Below are 20,610 nucleotides of genomic sequence, written 5' to 3'. Positions count from 1 at the left end.
TATATTGGTTGCGCGTAATTTATTTGGTTAGTTGTCTAGTTTGCGAAAATTGTCGTTACATATCTAGCTCTGGGTTTCATGTTTTCGTCTTTGGGTTGGTCACATTCGTCTTTTACAAAATATAGCCGCAAACGCTAATCACACGTATTCAACAATGTGTCAAGTTTGTTCTAGTAAAGTTTGAAATACGTGTGATTAGCGTTTGCGGCTATAGTCACTACCGGTCGACGTTCCAGCCGGCCAGGTTACATTTCTAGCCTAAACAATAATGGCGGCTGCTAGCGAGTTTCCGACAGAACTGGCAACCCGTCCTTTAGGCCTCACAGCCCTTATGGGACTTGATATTAATCAGAAACCTTTGCACAAAGCCATCTGGGAGTCTTTTTCTGTGAACAGGCATCCTGAGAGAGTTCCACTATCCTTCAGACTTCTACCAATTGATCACGAATTTCCCAAAGCAAAATCAAAGGTGAGCTTTCCTATCGCTTTTAAGTGTAGTCACTCTTAAATCCTTTGATTACGTGAAATTCTTCTTATTTTGGTTACAATTAAGCTCTTTCGGTATAGTTTATTTAATATACTTTTCCCAATACATTTCCTAAGGTGCTGACGGGGAGAATTTGTTAAGCAATCAAGAACTTTAGTTGGTGATCATTTCCTGTATTCTCATGACCTTAGCTTAAGGTTTGATTCTGGGGTTGTATAGCAAAGAGAAATTAGATGCTAAAGGGTTAAATGGACACTATTTTTGTACAGCAAGGCTGTCTGCATAGGAAGCTGCCACTGTTTCATTTTTCTTATATAATTGTATAAAGAAAGTTCTATGAGTGATTTCCACAAAATCATTTAGAATAGTTTATCAAAAATCAATCATACTCCTGGGTTTTTTTTCCAAATAAGCATTCTCTTGCTTCCTTGAGTTCTGACTTTCTTAAACCTTTTACTCCAAAGATTTCCTTAGTAATTCTCTGTACTGTCTAGCCTACAATTCTTAGGATGTTAGTTCAGAGAATCTGGAATTAGATCAACTAATAATCCTCTAATTTATTTTTTTTCCTTTTTTCTCATTGCTTGTTTGCTTGATATTGCATTGAAATTTTAAAAGTATTAGTTCTGTCTCCATCACTCATGGGATTTGAAGTGTTAACCCTTTAACTCCTAAGATCTGATTGTTAATTCTCCCCTTCAGCTGCCACAAATTTCCTTGTAAATTAGTTATGAGAACTTGATGCTAGATCAAGATGAAAGCTTCTACCTGATAAATTTGAATATTCTCATTACCTGTTTGCTGAATAATGTTTGGATATCATAGGGAAAAGTTTCTTGTTAATCACTTCTGGGAGTTAAAGGTTTAAGTGAACCTTTATCTTTGTTGGTGTGCATGGAGTCTCAGTAATATTTTCCATAACTGAGGGCAGATACTGCCATTAGTGGGGTTACTACCATTGAAAATCTTAGCAGACAGCCATAGCAATGTAAGACCTCTCACAGAAGCAGTAGGCCTCCTGTAATCAGCGTTACTGAAATCTCTGCTTATGCGAGTATATGCTGGCTTTTTATTACTGAGTCTTGTTTCCTTGTAGCGTTCTACCTATGAGTGGTACATACCAAAGGGTATTTTGAAGACAAAATGGATGCACAAACATCTTTATCTCTCTCCTGCTGTGGTGGTCATGTTTTATGAGTTGGATTGGGATGACGTTCAGTGGAAAGACAGGCAAACTGAATGTGCTTCAAAACTAGAAAGAGTCAGGTAATAACAAGAGAGTGAGAATGTTATCTTACCCCTCTATAACAGCGAACTTTAATCAGCACCAATGACATGACTGAAAATTATTAATAAGTATTATGACAAGTGTGGTTTGATTTTTAGGTAAGAGGGTTCCATTGTATGTGTTGATTTTTAGGACATTGTACAACTCAGAAACTTAATTCCATGCTCTCTAATGGATACACACAGAATAATATATCAAACAAACACATAAATTTGAGCAAAAAACAATTGTTTAATTAACAAAAGAAAAAGACTTTCATCCAATCATCAGCTTAATTAACAATTCCTGTGATTTAGAGTGCTATTCAAATAACAACCATGAAATAAGTTTGTCATAACAGCAGTAAGTGCTCCTGACACTCTGGAAACCTCCTTCTTTACCAAGTGACAATCAGATACTTGTAAGTTATAATAAGAACATTACAACTTTTGAAGTTGTTACTTTCAAACTTATCAGCTCATCAAATGCAAAAAAATATACCCAGTACAATGAATAATTTTGTATTCTATAACTTCAATCCTGTACACTAAACCATTCAAAGCAATCTTTTCATTTCTGAGCAGGACCAGTCTTCAAGACCAGAACACTAAGGTTGCTGTGGTTCTTATCCAAAAGAATGCCCCTCTTCCTCCAGGTAAACATCAATAAATACATAGAAGTCAAAAGATGATGTCATTAAGAAGAGAGTTTTAGATTCATGTTTAGTGTTTTCATGCTAACGTCAAACCATAAGTGACTGCCAGGTCTATCTTAGAAATCTGCCAGAGGCATTATGATGAGAGTTACATGTCATTTATTGAGCTAGGCATGGGCTGGAAAATGGAGAAAAACTGCACCCAAAGTCTTGAGAATGACCCAAGAGTGGTGTCTGTAATCAAGGTCAAGGGCACAGTTTCTTCCCACATAGAAAAACACGATTGTAAAACTGTAAGAAAAAAATATGTTATTTCATATTAGTTCCTGTATCCAAAGATTTGAGTACCCTTCATGGAGGAAATTTTTGCGATTATAATGAATCACAGGTGATGATTTACAAGCACTAGAGAGGGCAGCAACACTGTGCAGTGCATGTGACCTGTCAGCCAAATCATTGTTTGTCCTTCCACATACAGATCACTTGATTGGCTACACAATTAGGTATTTGTTCAAAATTTATCATTTTAGATTGATTTTGATGAGATTGGTTTTCATTGAGTTTGCAGTTGAATGTAAAAGCCCAACTTTTGTCAAATATAGGAAAAGATTTATTTAGTAAGAGTTTCATATTTTTTCTATCATATTTATTCTAACTGATCGAGAAAAGTTACAAAACAGGACACAATAAAGACTAAGTTAGTTAGAATTATTTGGAAAAAGTGACAGTGAAGTAGAAAGAAATTGAAAAGCTTTTACATGAGTAAGCCTCAGACTCTATTAACCCTTTAACTCAGTCTCAAGATTTCATTAGTAATTCTCTTTACTGTCTGCTATACAATTCATGTGATGTTTGTGTGGAGAATTTGGAATTGGATCGACCAATAATCCTCCACTGGATATTTTTTCTTTATTCTCATTACTTGTCTGCTTGATATTGTACTGATGTGTAAGGAGAAATTTTGTCTTGGTCACTAGTGTGACTTAAAGGGTTAAACTAACTTTAGACTCACTACAAGGAATTAGTTACTTACATGGGATGAGAATGTTTTAAAAATAAGGGAGTATCTATCAGAAAATCAGATGTTATCAGCATTTATCAAGACTTTCCCAAGAGAGTTAACAGCCTCTCTATTGATTTGTGTTTTCATCTGATTAACCTTTTAACTCCCAGATCAAATTTGTAATTCTCCTTACTGTCAACCATACAATTCTTATAATATTAGGTTGGAGAATTTTTTATCAGATCAACTACTTATCCCCAAATTGATATTTTTCTTTATTCTCATCTCTAATCTAGTTGATATTGTATTGATATTGTAAGGAGAAATTCTGTCTTGGTCACTCATGGGAGTGAAACAGTTGAATGATCATACTACAAGTTATCGTAGTCATTCATGGGACATGAAATTCATGCCGCTTCAAAATAAAAAAGGAACAGGTTTGAAACTTATGAGATAAATATTTCTTCTTCTTCTTTTTTTTTAAGGCTGGAGAATGCTTTTTATGATTTAGCACAGAGTTATTACCATGGAGAATGTAGGAGAGTTAAAGCCCACAAGGTGAGGTTGTAATTCTGGAAATTTAAGGGAGTAGGAAGAAGGTCAGGTTATTAAAATCCCAGCCAGGAGGAAGCAACAAGCCTGTATTTGCTTCATGCTGCAGAAACTAGGGAGATGCAGTGGCAAATGTAATAAACTGTGTCCACTGTTTATTTTCAACTGTCACTGTCTACATTGTCTTATACATAGATGGATGACACAGATTGAAGATGAGGCCACAGTCTCTGAGTGTCTTGAATTGAATTTTCAACTAGTCAGTAAAGGGGGAAAAGATAGCCCTCTGGTTAGCTTTTTGGACTCTTTTGGTTTAACTGCCTTAGTTCGACATAAATTCATGGTAAAGCCATTGGGTTTTTTAGTAGGACACTCCCCCTGTACTAAGTAAATTTCTCTTCTCAGATCAAGGACAGAAAAGTATCAGTAACTAAAACTGTCTGTTGGAAAATGTGCCAAAATTCTGGGTCATATACAATCCTGTATAACTTGCCTGGTAGCGCAATGTAATGTTTTTATAGATTACCTTTTCACTAGCCAGAATTACCATCAAAATAATTTTGTTGTAGCACAAAAAGTAAAATTTTATCAATGTATGGAATGAAGAGACACTTATTATGTTTTCATGCTCTTTATGATCATTAGGAATTTCTTAACAAAGGAACTCATCAGGTGAGAACTTTAATTTGCAAAAGTGATCTTTGTATGTCAATAATTTGATGTGATGGATTCTACTCAAACTACAGAACTACATTTAGTTAAAGGCTGAGGGAAAGAGTTACCAAGAATTCTAAGCAGAAAAAGCTTGTTGATGTCAGCTTTGACTGTCTTTTTTTTGCTACCCTCTTATATATATATTATTATTATATTCCACCAAAGACATCACTGACCACATTTTGCTTTGCAAATGGCCTCAACAATTCATAAATCTCTTATTTTGCTTCTCTACTGTTGTTGTAGCTATTGTTGGTGCGACACCAATTCAAGGTTGCCTTTTTCAATGAGCTAAGACAAGACCCTCACTCTGCTATCAAGTAAGTTCGTCAGTATTTATTTTTTTATTGATCTTACAATGACAGCAATTAGTTGGCCAAAAGGTAGATCTCAGTGTTTCCCTTTTTTTCGGTTAAGGGGTCAGGAAGGAAAAGGAACTTTCAGGGCTGTATTAGCCAACTTTCTGTTAAGAGACTTTTTTGAGAAAAGAAAATATAAAGAGGAAAAGTAGAAATGAAAATTTTGAAAAGGACACCTTGTGAGAATATTAAACAATATACTTTCAGCTGACAGCAATGCTTGTCTCTGAAATGATCAGCAATTAGTGTAGGATTTTCACCAGGTATCTCAAGGTTTAGAACTAGGACAGTGGAGGAGAAGGAGCAAATTTTTTTTTTTATGAAAGAAAATGACAGAGAGTTAAAAGTTGTTCTGCCTTGCCACATGACAGCCAAAGACAGTTTACAAAATTGGCAACTCCTGCCACAGATTTCTTCCCCCAATATTTTCAGTCTTCCTGCCTTGGAGATCTCTCAACATAAACTCCCAAGTTAGTTACATTTGCATATTAACATACCAGACATCAGCTGATTGATGTAAGACTTTTTTAATTTTTAACCCCAGGCACTACAGGCAAGCATACAGTCTTCTTGGAGAAATCAAGACAACTGACATGAACATACTAGAGATCAAGGTTGTTGCTGGATTTATTAATTACAAGGTTTGTGTTTTTTCATATTTTAGAACTCTAATCAATATATATTTGGTGTATACCATTGTAATAATAGTTACATAAAAGTAATGATGTGAAGAAGACATTGTACATCTTGGATGAGTTAAAGACATGATCTCTTATCACGTAATTTTACATTTTTGGGATTATGTACTCCTTTTGTCAAATATGCAAGGTAAATTTTTCACCAGATACCTTAATTGTGCCGTTAAATCAAAAGATCTCTGTCTGTAATTCTAAGTCTGAGGTGTACAGTCAAGTTGCTCTTAAGTAGGCACTTTAGGGAGGTGGCCATTTAATAAGTTTATTCTAGAAAAATATAATCAGAAAGTTATGAATGAACTATAGTACAGTACTTACTGGTAGTTATTAATTCTTGAAATCAGTTTACCCACTTAACCATCCAATTTCATTTCAGAATGAAACTACATTATAGAATGTGTCGCTTACAACATTGATGAAATATTCCTTATTTCTCTCTGATTTTATAACAAACCTGTTGGTGACTGCTTAGGAGAAACACAGTACCAAAAATGTGTCCAACATTTTTTAATATGGTCACTTACAGGAGTGTTTTGGAAACAGTGACAAACAGAAACAAAATGGTTATTGGCAGAGTGGTCACAAAAAACCAAATATGTTTGAAAAAATTTGATGCTAAATTTAGATTCAGTGGAATTTAAATGTCCTATGGGACAAAATATAAATAGGATTGATGTAAATGTGCCCAAACAAATCTGGTCTAGTGACTGATTAGAGTGTCCAAATCAGTCATACTCTCAGATTCTGGTAAAGACTTAACTGTTACTTTATCACAGACTCAACACCCAGGATTTTACTATCAACAAGCAGCAAACAATGCCATTGTCAGGAGACAGCTTTGCCAGGGCTTGTGTCATGTAAGTAAAATTATTATCATGCCAGAGGATTGCTGAGAAAGATCTGAAGGAACAGTGACAGACACAAACTCAAAGGAGCAATATTTTTCTTATTGAAAATGACCATTTTTTTTATCATTAGTTGAAACTTACCAATATAAATTTGAAGACTAGAACTGTCTGACTTAGGTAATTTTGAAGTACAAATTATTTCTGAAGAACTTTTCCTGGAGGGCCTTACCCAGATAAATTGGGCTACATACTTGTGCACATGAGTGGACATAGCTACAATGGAGGTCAAAGCTTGTTCGGACAGTTATCAAAAACATATCCTATATCCCAACATATTACAAAAGGCCATCTTTTGCCAATTCAGCTGTGTACACAGAACTCCCCCCCTCTAACAATGTTGGTAAAGCCTAAGTTTAGGCACTAAACCTGGTAACATTTACAAAGCACACAAAATTTTAAATTGTTTGGGGGAGGGGTAGGAAAGGTTTTGATATAAGTAATATTGCCTTAGACTTTAAAACACCCTTGTAGTGTGGGATAATGTTGAATGTAAACTAGTGGCAAGAAAGGGTCATAGATTCCCTTCAAAGTACACCTAACCAAAAACCAATTAACTACCACTCAAAAGGGTCATTTGTTTTCTGCATGTAATTAACTTTTATTGTTCATTGAGTCTGATGAGTTACTTTTTAGTTAATACATTGGAATCTGTTATTAATTCATCTCTAGACTACCACTCCACTTACTATGAATCCCTTAGAAAATGCTGGAAATCTTGACTTCTATGGTCAGAGACCTTGGAGACAAGGTTTTCAAGGTAACTGCAAATATATCATTTTTTCCTCTTGCAGTGTTTTTTAGAGTAAGTACAAAAGGTGTTGAGACACTCAGTAAGTTTCCTTTGCAAACCATGTACTGGTTGAAAAGCTCAGTGTTAGAATTTTGTTCCATTTGATAAGAGAAAACTTTTCGTGTATTAAAAACACTCTGTCGGAAAAAAAATTTTAAAACTTTTTTTTCGAGCTTATTTGAAACTTGATCTGTTGAGATGCAATACTTTCCTTTAATTTGTAGAACTGCTGGGTTCATTTGACTTAATATATTTGTAGGAACAGAACCACCAGATGCAGGAATAGAGAAGGCGAGCCTTGCAGTCCCAAGAAATCCAAGTGGACCATTCTGTAAGTGCACTGTATTGTTTGGCAGACTTTCATTTCAAGAAAATTAAGATCAGATAAATGTCAGGGAGAAGTAATGGTGACAAATTAAGTTTAAATGCAAGGTTAATATGACTGTAAATTTTTGGTTGCGCACAATTGCATCAATGAGCTTTCTAGCCAAACCAAAGCAACTATGAATTTGAAATCCTAATTGCCAGTATTATATAATACCTTGTTAGCAAATACTCTTACCATCAATCTCTTTATTTATGCTAACCTACTTTGTATATTTGGTTGAGGTACTTAGAATATTGGCTCCTTTTTTCTCTCACAGTGGGTTATCATTCCCCTTCTCAGTAGTGCAGTGGCTCAGTTTAAAAAGTACAAATCACCCAGGATGAAGAGATACCTGAGTAAGTTCTCTCTTTTTTAACTTTAACCCTTTAAACCCTAAGAGTGACCAGCATCAAATTTTTCCCTAAAATATCAGCCCTGAATCACATGTTAAGGTCATGAGAATAAAGGAAATGATCACCAACCAAAGAGGCTTTTGATTGGTGAACAAAATCTCCTTGTCAGCACCTTAGGAAATGTATAAAGAACAGTATGGAGAATATATAGACTGATTTTAGAGTGTAAAGGGTTAAGAACTTAGCAAGATGCAACTAAAAGCTTTTGTTTCTTCATGACAATGTAGTGCTTTTAAAAGTTAACAAAGTCAAGACAGACGAATTTGCACTGGTGCTACACGAGAATGCACTCGTTTTTAGCCAATCAGAAGCGCGTAATTTTTGCATGTACATTATTAACGTTCTAATATCATGAGAAAAGAGAGACCGCTGAGCAGTACCTGTACGACAAAAGAGAACTTTAAGTTTATCATTATGTCTTGTGGTGTGGTTGTGAACATGAGAACGTTTCGTGATGATAATAACCTGACAGAAACTATTTCCTGTTAATTCTGCAGTGGTTCAGATGGGTGAGGAGTATTACCAGGCCAGGGATTACAGTAAAGCTTTATTGTGAGTAAAGCAGTAGAGAAAGTTTCAGTTTAGAATCAGTAGTGGTCAAGTATTGTACCATAGGCAGACCAGGCAGACCAGGCCGTTTTAAGCGTTTGTTTTAAGAAATTACTTTCGGCCAGAGGCCGTTATGAGAAAGTTATTTCGTAAAAAGGCGCCAACATACCACAAAATTAGTTGATTAACATTTCATTTAACTTTATGGAGAAAGTCAGACCGAGATGTAATTTAGGTATGCATTTTTCAGGGCTTTATTCATAACCCGGCCTCGTAGATTTTTTTCGTCTCATGTCAACAATTAGTTAAGTAACAACAAACACAGTGTGGTCTGCTTGTGATTGCACGGAAGTTTTCGCCGCTCCTTTGATTGATGTTTAAAATCTAGCTTTTCATTGTGTTTTTCACGTTACCATGTTCCTACCAATAGCTTAGCTCCATTTTTCTTTATATAAACCACACACGACTCTCAATTCCTCCATTCGCTCTAACGAAGGGCTAACGCTCGTAACGTCAGCGTTAGAAACACTATTAACGGTGGCCAATTTTCTTTATCACCTCAACTAACTTTACCGACCTCCGCCGAAGCAGCACCAAAGTGTCTTCATAAACTTACTCCATTTATTGTTGTCATTCTTTGTTGTTCTTTAAGGTTGTTGGGAAAAGTCACGTGGGATTACCGCAGAGAAAAATGGTGGTCACTTCTCACGTCAGTTTTAATCACATCACTGAGGTACTGTTGTTTTGTAGTAAGTGAGAGAAGATTTGTACTCTCCAGCTCTTGTTTCTGAGAACTCAACATGTAAGCATTTTCAGTTGAAATAATCTGAGTTTACTTTAGTTTTGCATTACCTTGCTCTTAAATTGGTCTTGAAAACACGCGCTACCCTCTCAACCAATCAGAAGTAAAATTGAAGCCAATGGCGCCTTGGTTACGCGCGTTTTCCCGCACTTCAGGCAGGTTACTTGTTTTTTCTCTAAGTTACCCCTTGTGGTATTTACCATCACTGTGATTGGTTGTTGGGTTTACCTTGGTTGTGGTGGAAGTTTGGCTCATTTACAATGCGGACACAACCAACTCGGACAGACAGAATAATTCCACGTCTGTTCAGTTGGACTGCTACAATGCCAAAAATCAAAGTTGGTCTTCTTTTCCCGTGTCAAATTATTGTCAAGGGGTTGTTTATGAATAGCAATTTTGGGGGTAGAACATTCAAAACAGCTTTTCTCAACTTCAAATTTTAGATTTATTTATTTTTACATCCATAGTCTACTTAACTCTTATTACAGGTGTGCATACTTGGTTGGCAATGTGGAGGAATATATCACCCTTTCGCTTGAATTGACAGGAAGATGTATCCTTGAAAATATTGCCTATCATCTGAATAACTGAATGTAGCATTTTTTCTTGATGAGAAGATTCTCTTAGTTAGAGTTATTTTCAATGCAAAGTGATGTGGGATTGCATTGGTTTAACTTAGCTTCGTAATGTGATTGGTCAAGAAAACTCGGGCCACTTTCTCCACCAATCAGATGCAAAACTAAAACCAACCACGACTTGGTCACCCGCTTTTTCCCGCGCTTCAGGCTGGGTGCCTGTTTATGCTTTGAGTTCTTATTGATTCTTCATGCTAGTCACTCTTAGGGGTTAAAGGGTTAAAGTGATTTCCAAGTCAGGTGAAAAGGCTGAAAAGCGCCTTCAAAACGCAAGGTAACCAACTAGTAAGGTTGCAAAATTTGGGAATTTTAGAATAATATCAATTGACTATTGTAGTCGTATTAAGATGAACAGATTTTCTCTAAGTCAAATCCATCGCGTTGTAAAAGTGAAACATCATACCCAATATGTGATATTGTATTGGTGATAGAGTCCTTGATTCAAGAAAACATCAGATGTTGAAAATTCACCTGAAGAGAAAACAAGATGTCAGACTAATCTTATTCACGTCATATCGGTAAGGACTTATTTCAAATGGTCGTTTAAAGAGGATTTCTGGAAGAACATTTATTGTAGAATGAGTTTACGCTGAGTTTCTCTGTTTTTGTCATCTACGACCCTGACACTGGTGATTTCAACATAGAAAGCACGCGCGCGCCTGAACGCGAGTTAAACGCGCAGGAAAGAGAGTTTCTTTCCCCGCATGGCTGGTCTTTCGCGCGTAGATAACTCGCGTTTTCGCCGAGCGCTTCTTACAGGACAAGCATGTTACGAAAAACAACTGAATTCTTATCGCTGTATCATTTCTTATTTTTCATTGGAACTACAAACAGAATGAATGTCCTGAGCCCGAGCCAGGCTGTGACTTTGAAGCAGTGGAAGAAACTAAGGAGCTATGGAAAACACTTAAAGTGACACCACAGGCACCCCAAGTATTTACCATACAGATGGAACAAATAGCACCATTTGGTAAGAAAATGTCAACTCTATTGTGTATTTTTTCTCTTTGCGCTGATATCATTTCACAATTTACAGAGGCAGAAACTGAATTTGGCTGTAGAAGCTGCTAAATTCAATTTCCAAATACAGCAAACAAAATCTTGCAGGGTAGGAAAAAACTCTTCTTTAATACCCTTTGAAACCAAAGCTTGATAAGGTGACGGGTAAAATCTTTAAGCTCAAAATATTAATGTGTGAATGAATTTCTTTTATTTATTTGTCTTCTGCAAAGGAGTGTGTGATATTTTAATATTTCCTGTTGTTTTCAATTTTGTTCTTTCTTCAGTGGAATGCAAGACAGTCTTTGATTCAGTCTCAACAACAGCAGATTCTACCATCCTTCTTCAAATTTACTTAAGGTTTGTAATGTCTTCTTAGAGTCGCTTAATCCAAAACAGCTTTCACCTTTAACTCTAAAGATCTTATTAATTCTCCAAACCAATGACAGATTTTTCTTTTGATGGTGAGTCATGAGAATTTCGTTTTATACGTGACAAACAGATTCCATGATGCCGTGTGTCTGTTCATTAACAGATCACAGACGACGTCAAAATGTTGGAAATAACAAAAAAGTGACACATTGTGACATCTGCATTGAAATTATTTAGCTCTGTTATGCTAATGGTAACGATTCGGTGATTCTTTGTGAGCGTTATGAAGCACGCGATCTGACCCCAAACCTCTCTGGTTTTCACTCTGCTGCTACTGTCGCGCTTTATCGCGTTTTACCCACTGAACGCTTGGAAAAGGCTAACTTCGTGCTTGCTCATTTTTAGTCACTTCGGATGTGGATCGCAACGTTTCGACTGCATACTGTCAGTCTTCTTCAGGCGATGAGGTCGATCGAGTACGCGTCACTAATATACTCTGGTGCTCAGCTGTGATTGAATGCTTGGAACATGCTAATTTCGTGTCTGCCTGCCTGTAGTCATGTCATGACACTCTGGATGCTAATTTGGTTGCATTTTCTACTGGCCTGACTCAATTTTCTTTTATCTTTTATCTTAGTTTTATAACCAACAGTGTGTTGTGGAGATTGGGTCCGCTCAAGGGGAGGGTGGATTGTATCTTCTTCCAGCAAAGACCAAAGTCATACCATTTCAACTAGTGCCCCAGCCTGAGGATGTTGGAAAACTACTTCAGGTAAAAAAATACTGAAATACTTCGCCATACGAGTCTTTGCACTTATCAATAATTTATTCGTATGAAATGATAATTGTCGCAGTCAGCTGACGAGACTAGCAGCCTAAAGAGGAAAAGCTAATGGTCTTTTACTAGAAACTATCTTTAGAGTATTGCTGCCAGTCCAAAGTAAGATTGCCCCCCTCCCCCCGCTTCCCGCACTTTATCATTCCTAGGTGTAGAGTAAAGAATTTTTGCCCAAGAACATTACTCAGTGATCCCAACCCAGGGCTCAAAGCTAGATCTCTCGGTAGTGTCACCAGCAAAGTTTGACAGAAAACTTTTTTCCGGAGGAGACTGCTTTAAAGGAGACTTCAGATTTAAGCTTTCTTCGTTGTGGTTCCTAGGTCACCTCCGTTGCTCTGGAGTTGGGGTCCCCTGTCTCGGTATGCTGTACTGGTGTTGAGTGGCTGGGGAGGGGAGACTGGTAACCAAAGCCTCCCCTTTGTGTCATACGGCTTAAAATCCGCTAGCAAGGAGGATCAGTTTGACTGGGACGAGTTGAAGGTCATCTCGAAAAATTAAGTAAGTCATGCTTGTTTTCCATTGAATCTTTAGCTACGGAGTGGTGTAAATATGAACAATTATTAACAGACATAGAGGTGAATTGTTGTTTCAGTTTGTACCACACAAACTGAATAACTAGTGGTCCAAAACATTTTTAACGTATCTACCTCCCAGTTAGCCAATCAGCGCGCGCAAAGAACGGTATCCACTTGAATGGTAATTGCTTACAGGTTTGAATCACATGGCACTGAGAGTTCTTCGACCCCAGAAAGCTGGAATTTATTGTTGATATCTGTTCCCTTCGCGAACTCTTTACGCCAGAATTGACCCGCGCAAGCCTAAAGTTAATATCACACTGAAGCACGAACCACCCGCCCTCGTAAACGAGCTTTATAAACTTCAGCTGGTTGTTGAGAGTTTGGAAGATACACCGCTGAAAGACCTCAGGTATGCCTTTTTAGTGTGTTTTTATCTAAGTGTTGAAAAAGAACGTGAACCAGTTCTCTCCTCTCCTACCGTCATTTGAAAGTAATGCAACATGTCTTTGCCTTTCTCTCATTTTCGCGCTTTTGTCAATATTCGTGAACCTAACTCCTCTTTCAAGCGTTACAATAACAATTAATGCCTTTTTTTAGAGTATGGCTTGGATTTCAGGACGAGCAGGAATCTCCCGAAAGAGGTGAGTGTTTTAAAACAACAACGTCTTCCCAAATGTTATATTGTCATAAGTCAATAAAGATATTCAATCTGAGAGAGCCTGGATATTTTCCTGTGTCGGAAGATTAGAGGGTTAAAGCGCTTTTTGATTTAGCGTCGTAAACCAAAATCACAGGAATCACAACAGCCAATCGGAAGAAAGGAAAATAACTTTAAGAGCCAATTAGAGTTCAAGGTAAAACCGAAGTTTTACATCTGATTGGTGGAGAGAGAGGCGCTAGTTTTCCAGACCAATCACACAGCGAAGTTAAGCGAAATCAATGAAATCTTTGTTTACTTTTAACACTCAATTGAAAACTGCTCCAAATTGCATTCATAATTTAACCGATTAAAATTTAATTTTTGTTGACGTGTTTTCGTTCAAAATGTCAAGTTTCTGTTAATTGTATTCCCAGGCGCTTTGATATACTCAGAAGTACCCGCAGCAGATCAGGCTGAGAGAGATGCAACGAACTTTTTGGAATTTACTGTGGATGGAAAGACTGATAAGGTATGAGAGGTTGTATAAAGGATGATACATAGGCGTGCATGGCTACGAATTTTATCTTCGACCCTTGCATCTCTACCTTTAACCAAGAAGCTATGCATTTCAGAGTGAAATTTTATTTGCGACACGTGAGATTTGTGTACAGAAAACTTTGATGGTGGTGGTGAATTTATTGTTTTGTTCACATTGAGAACCTCATGACACACGCTGAATTTTTATCCTTTTAGACGTTTTGGTGTGTAGTATGGCTGTGTTTTTTACGATGTTGCCGTATTTTGACAACTGATTCAAATTTGAAACCAACGAATGAAAATACTCAGTGATACTATACACCAAAACTTCTAATAAGTTATTCGTCATCCAACTGATTTATTTATACGAAATGTCGTCCTTTCTTTTCTCCAATAAACCAACTCGCGCAAAGCATAGCCAACCTGTCAAAAAGGTTTTTTTTTAAATTTTTTATCTTTCTTATCCTATTTACAAAACATGATGCCAACGACATTGCTGATCCTAGCAGTATGCTGGACGCGTGTCATATACGAGCTTCGTAAAGGGAATTGCTTACCATACAGTCTCTGTGGCTCAGTGGTAAAGCATCGAAGCGCGGAATCCGAAGGTTTGAGGTTTGATTCCTCATGCGGAATGTTTTCTTTGTCCTACGCTCGAGACGAGAAGAAAAACACCTTTCTCTTTTTCTTTACCGATCTTAAAAATAACCATCCTTTTACTCTATTTACAAGGTTTTTTTTGCAGTACAAAGTAACCAACTGTCGAAATAACCGTACAATATCGAGGGTAATTTGTACTCGTTGCGCGCGTTATTTCTTTTTGATATTCTATGTAGTGCTGTGGGATAAAAAAGTACCTTTACTTCGTTTGTCTGGTGTGCAGGAAAATAAGGCTTTAACGCTAATAAATCACCCTAATTCACGTCTGGCATATTGTCAATGTGTCCCTTTCGTCTTTTCTCTCTAGATCGAGAGGTCGTACTTCGTCAAATGTTCTCAAGTAGGATCGCGGACTGTAACAGCAAAGGTATAATACTTAAGTAAGCTATAATTGTACCTTTAATCACAATTCTTTGGGCGTCTATTTAGAGACCTCAAGTCAAATTGTCGTGCAATAGGTAGCCTGCAGAAGAGGCGTTTTTAAGGCGAACGAGGATTAGAGAAAGGGGAGGAGTGCCTTATTTTTCCCCGCCTTTCCCTCGTACGTCACTTCCGCTTGCCTACGTTCGCCCTATTGTGCATGTTCTGCGGGCTATGCGTTTCCGTTCAGTACGTAGTTAATAGATCTCTATACAATACCTTTAGATACGTAATATTTTTGTATGTTCTTACTCTCTTAGGATCGAGTTTCAAGTTAAGATATCGTGCATTCTTTGAAAAGATTCCTATCAATGCTTAATCCTAGTCATTTGCTTATTTATTTATTTATTTTTTTTTATGCAGATTATCTATACTGTAGATGTCCAAGTAGAACCAAATTCTTCGCCAGTGACCTGTACCTGTGCCAAGGTGAGATCACTCTTTTGTGTCTTAAAAGTAAAAGTAAAACTACCTCTCAGTATTTCCACATTTAATTTTAATTCTCGTTCGCTTTGTAATGTAGTTGCACTTGTGAATGTGAGTTGCACTTGTAACATGGAGCGCTTTTCGGTTGACTGTCATAAAACCAAAACCAAAGCAATCACAACGGCCAATCAGAAGAAAGGAAAATAACTGAAAGAGCCAATGAGAACTCAAAGTAAAAACAACAATACCCAAAGGGCGGGAAAACGTGGCTTTAGTATTGCATCTGATTGGTTTAGAAAGTGGCGCGAGTTTTCTGGACCAATGATAGAACGCAAGTAATCTCAGATTTCTTCGACACGCAATCAAAAAATCCTCTACCTGGTGAATACAAAATCACGACGACTTTTTGCTTTCTTCTTTCTCTACTGTCCTGATTTATACCCGCCCTAGGAGGAAGTGTTGTTATCAAGACTGTTATGCCATTTGAAATCACTTTGTCTCTGACAGGTAAGGGAAAATAGGCAATATTTTTTACGATGTAATTTTACGTCTCTTGGAATCGATCAAACTTGCGTTTTTGGCTATGTTAGCAAACTTGCTCTCGCTCTTGTCTCAAATTTTTTTATTACATTGAAAGTTATGGCATAAATTAATGCATCTATAAATCCGTCAAAAATTTTTGATCGCTGCATAACTCTACGAATATAAACCTGGTCTGGTGCATCAAGAAACACTTTCTGACTAACACGCATCTGAATGAGGGTGCTGTGGTTTGAATTGATGATTAGCGCTAAGTTGTCTTTTACCACGCGATGAAAATTCAATTGTAAGGTTCCTATACAAAGTAACGCAGTGTCTCGGCTAGTAAATGGGGACCTCAGGCAGTCAGGAAGGCAACGCCGCAGTAAACGATGGTTTAAAAATGAATTTATAATTTCGCGAATGGCTAAATGCGTTTACTGCTTCTTGTAGCGCCACACGTCAACCGCAGCTTAACGTATGGCAGCAGCGTTGAGTTCCAAACGGGCGCTTAGATAGTTTGCCATCGGGTTTTCCGTTCACAGACCACACAAATTTGGTTGATTTCAAGTTGTTGTTTTGCAAAAAACGGGTAAGAAATGTACAAAGTTTTGAAATGCACGTGCCGATCAATTGTTCTGAAAATTAGATATTTTGTTTTGTTATGCCCTCGTCGTCGTCGTCGTTTGCTTTTGTTTTGTTTTGTTTTGTTTGTTTGTTTTTTTATGAGGGGGGTGGGGGGTGTAAACCAAAGCAATGTAATGAGTTCAAATCATTGATTTGCGTTTATTCTCAGTTGGAGAGACTGGATCAGCTGTTCGAAGAAGAACCATTCCTCTTATTAGCTGGCACCAAATGCACCTCACCTTGGCCTGTTACCATGGTCACCACTACATTGAATATGGTGAGTTTACAAACAATTTATGTTCGTAAAAACTTGATTTGTCTTCCTTTAGAAAATATAGTCGTGAAGATAAGTTAATGGAGCAGGAGAGCAAGTGCTGCAAGATATTGGGTGGGGTGGGGTGGGTCGGAGCGAAATCTCCGATTAAGTGGAAGAGTGAATCTCTGGGTTCACTTAGTATCCCCTCCCCCGAGTCAAGCTCGGAATGTATATATACTACAGCTTTCGTGCGTGTGCCGGAACCGCGCGAAAATAATATGTCATGAATTATTTTTCAACCTTTGGATAAGATGACATGTCTCGAATTGATCTTCTCAAACTTACTGCAATTTAACTCTTTGAAGAAAAAGTAGCCTGAGAAATTCAGGTTTTATCGAGGATTGACAAGGAACCTATATCTTCTTGAGAATAGTCAGTTCCTACTTTCAACTGTGCTTCGAATTAGAAGCAGAAATTCTGGAGAACGGTTTGTTTATTTGTTTGATTTCAGTCTCCAGAAGTGAATATTGTGGGCGAAGAGATGGGATCGCAGCTGCAAGGAAGTAAGGAATACATGTCTGTGTATTACGAGAATAACCGATCGGAATTAGTTAAAGATGCGTCTACTTGCATTGCTGTCCCCAAAAAAACTGTGAGATTCTCGTCGTTAGAGTGGATTAGGCTTCTTTATAACTAATCGCCGAACATTTGGGGAAACTAGAAAAGGTTGAGCGTTTTTTTGGACCAATTGAAGGAGGGGGGAATCAGCAGGGGAAGACAAGGGAATTTTCCTGAGGAGCTTCAAGGCTTTCAAGGCCCCCTCCTCATACTAGACAAGGTTGAGCGATTTTGTAGATCAATCGAGAGAGGGGGGGGGTCTTCATGGGAATACGAGGAGAATTTTGTTGAGGCGTTTTCAAGGCCCCTTTTCATTAAAAACATACAAGACAAGGTTGAGCGATTTTGTTGACCAATGGAGAGAGGGAGGGGGGAATCTGCATGGGAATACGAGGAGGATTTTGTTGAGGCGTTTTCAAGGCTCCTCTTCGTTAAAAACATACCAGGAAAGGTTGAGCGATTTTTTAGACCAATGAAGGAAGGGGGTAAGAATTTGCATGGGAATACGAGGTGTATTTTGTTGAGGAGTTTTCAAGGCCCCTTTTCATATGAACATACAGCTTTGCGTTATGTGTCCTTATATGAAAACTGCGGGTGCAAGATTTCTTGTGAAAAACTGACAATTATTCCCGACTTGCTTGCTGTTTTCTTTTTCTCCTTCTAACGTCATGTATGGTGGTCCCAGTCTCTTTGCAACAGGGTGAAAGTGCGTCGGAATGCTACTGCTTAGCTGTTAAAGAGGGTGTCAGTAAACTGAAGGTCGTGAACATTGGAAGTCTTACCCTCCAGTGGAGACGGTAAGTTCGTGGTTAACTCGAGGGAGTCTAAGATAAGTGAGATAGTTGAAGCAATTTTCAATTGAGTACCGATTGTAATACCGAACTGCATTCAAAATTTGGTCTTGCCTTCCTTTGCTTTGTGATTGGAGTAGGAAAGTTGCACAACTCTCTCTCTCTGTCAACCAATCATGAAATGCAAAGTTTAAACCAGTGGCGACTTGGCCATCCGCGTTTTCCCGCACTTCAGGCAGTTTGCTTGATTTTTCTTCGTGCTCTCATTGGTTCTGATGAACTAATTTTATTACTTTGGTTTTGTGGTTTTTGCCAACACTCAGTGGACCCACTGATGCCTTTTCAACTGAACCTTATTTAGGGGAATATATAGAAGTCCTTTCGTTTCTTGATTTAATCATTTTACATTGTTTTAATTCTTTAGAACTTCTGCGGCTGATAAGTTTCCAGTTGTGGTCACAGAGCTCACTTTCCCTTCTGTAACAGTAGAGAGTGTTCCTTTTGCGATACAGGCAGGTACGTTTCCAGCAAGGTTAATCATACGGCAATATGCCAAGTGTCAAAATCAAACTATACTGGAAAAGGTTTATTCGTGCTTCTCCACCTTTGTGCAGGCAAAGTCGTCCAGATGTGAGTTTATGTTTCAACTACAAGTTCAGTAGTGTTTTTAGCTGCGAGGATCTCTTAAATTCGTTTCTTCACCGCAATGCAAATGTATGAATTTCATATATCTAAAATCATTATTCATCACTTGGATGGTTAATTTGGACCCAACATATTGACCAGCTCCCAGTTGGCTCGTTAACTCAGTTGGTAGAGCGCTGCACTGGTATTGCAGAGGTCATGGGTTCAAATCCCGTACGGGCCTGAAATTTTTTTCAGGTCCTATTTTCAACTACTATTTCAGTAGTGTTGTTAGCTGCGAGGATCTCTTAAATTCGTCCAAATGTGTTACAACTATCAGTCTTACAGTCAATTTGGTGAAATTCCGGGCCAATTGGCATAAACACGATAAATTCGATAAGGTTGTGCGAAAGCACTCTTACTGCGCGTTTTACAGGGTTTCAAATTGTTCAAGAGATGAGGAAACCTCACACGTACTAGGAAAAGCCACTCATAAGAAAACGTGGTTAAACTCAGTGTTAATAAATGTATAGAGGGGGTACGTTTTTAAACATAATTTGGTACTACGTCAGTGGGGGTATTGAACAATAGTCATGTTTTATTAACAAAGTTAATAAAAGAAATTGGTCCCTGTAAAGAGTTTCTCAAGCGGACCTCTCGAGCGTCAGCCCTACGTCGATACTTCAGCTGTAGAAATCCTTATCGGTGGCCAATTTACATTATCACTTCAGGTGATAAAACCAAATTATCTTTGAATATATGTATTTGTTAATGAATAGAAAAGGAAAGACGGTAAATTTAAAGCTCCGTAATAAAGTAAAGAAAGATATTTTTTCTTCTTCATACAAGCGTGGGACAAGGGAAAAGTAAAGCTTGCCATTCGAGAGCGGAAGTCGAAATTCTGGGGCTCTAATCCTCATGGAGGCACGACCTCGTTACAAGACCAAAGAAAAAAAATTTATTTATTGTACCGTTTTTTTCAGATTTGCCTGCATACGGCTGTTTACAGAGCCCACTTTTCGTAAGCTATCTCGTCCGCAATAGAACGCTTCAAGGTCAGGAAGTCGAAGTCACAGTGGAGCCAAGTGACGCCTTTATGTATTCAGGTCATAAACAGGTTAGTTCAGCTTACTTGCTACACGTACAACTTGTCTCATGCGAGGGGGTTTGGTGAAATAATATAATTGAAGAAATATATCATTGGCTACTGCGCACTGATTGGCTACTCAAACTCCCAATATCCTCTACGAGAAACGCGGGCGGAATTCGCCAGAAGCCAACGCAACTTTGGTGAATAGTTGTTAACTATGAATTTCATCTCCAGATTCAATTTCGTCTGCGGCCAACTGGCGATCACAGGCTCAAGTTCAGTTTGTACCCTCTTTACGGGGGCTTTTTGACTCTTCCCAAGCTGCATTTCAAACTGCCTCGCTTTCAGGTTAGCTGAGATGAACATGCGCAGAAATTGGTTCCGACCAATGTTTTTATAAAGGTAAGAAACTTTTTTTATGTCCAAGACGTGAAAAAATGCAAATATTTTGCAACGCATTGGCAGAACATCGGATAACG

The 20,610-nt window shown here is 37.9% G+C and overlaps 1 long non-coding RNA gene, 1 other non-coding gene and 1 pseudogene across 2 annotated transcripts in view; 2 read left to right on the top strand and 1 right to left on the bottom strand.

Moving 5' to 3' along the window:
- The window catches only part of LOC136279272 (uncharacterized), a 154,875-nt gene that overhangs the window by 44,977 nt on the left and 89,288 nt on the right, over positions 1 to 20,610 (bottom strand). The window lies entirely within an intron of this gene.
- Positions 269 to 20,608, top strand: LOC131793984 (trafficking protein particle complex subunit 11-like; annotated as a pseudogene).
- On the top strand, positions 19,213 to 19,285 carry Trnat-ggu (transfer RNA threonine (anticodon GGU)). Its single transcript has one exon. It is a non-coding gene; the product is annotated as a tRNA-Thr (tRNA).

The sequence above is a fragment of the Pocillopora verrucosa genome, chromosome 2, assembly GCF_036669915.1.
Source record: "Pocillopora verrucosa isolate sample1 chromosome 2, ASM3666991v2, whole genome shotgun sequence".
Lineage (NCBI taxonomy): Eukaryota > Metazoa > Cnidaria > Anthozoa > Scleractinia > Pocilloporidae > Pocillopora > Pocillopora verrucosa.
The sequence above is the reverse complement of the archived record's forward strand: the minus strand, read 5'-3'. Positions and strand labels throughout refer to the sequence as shown.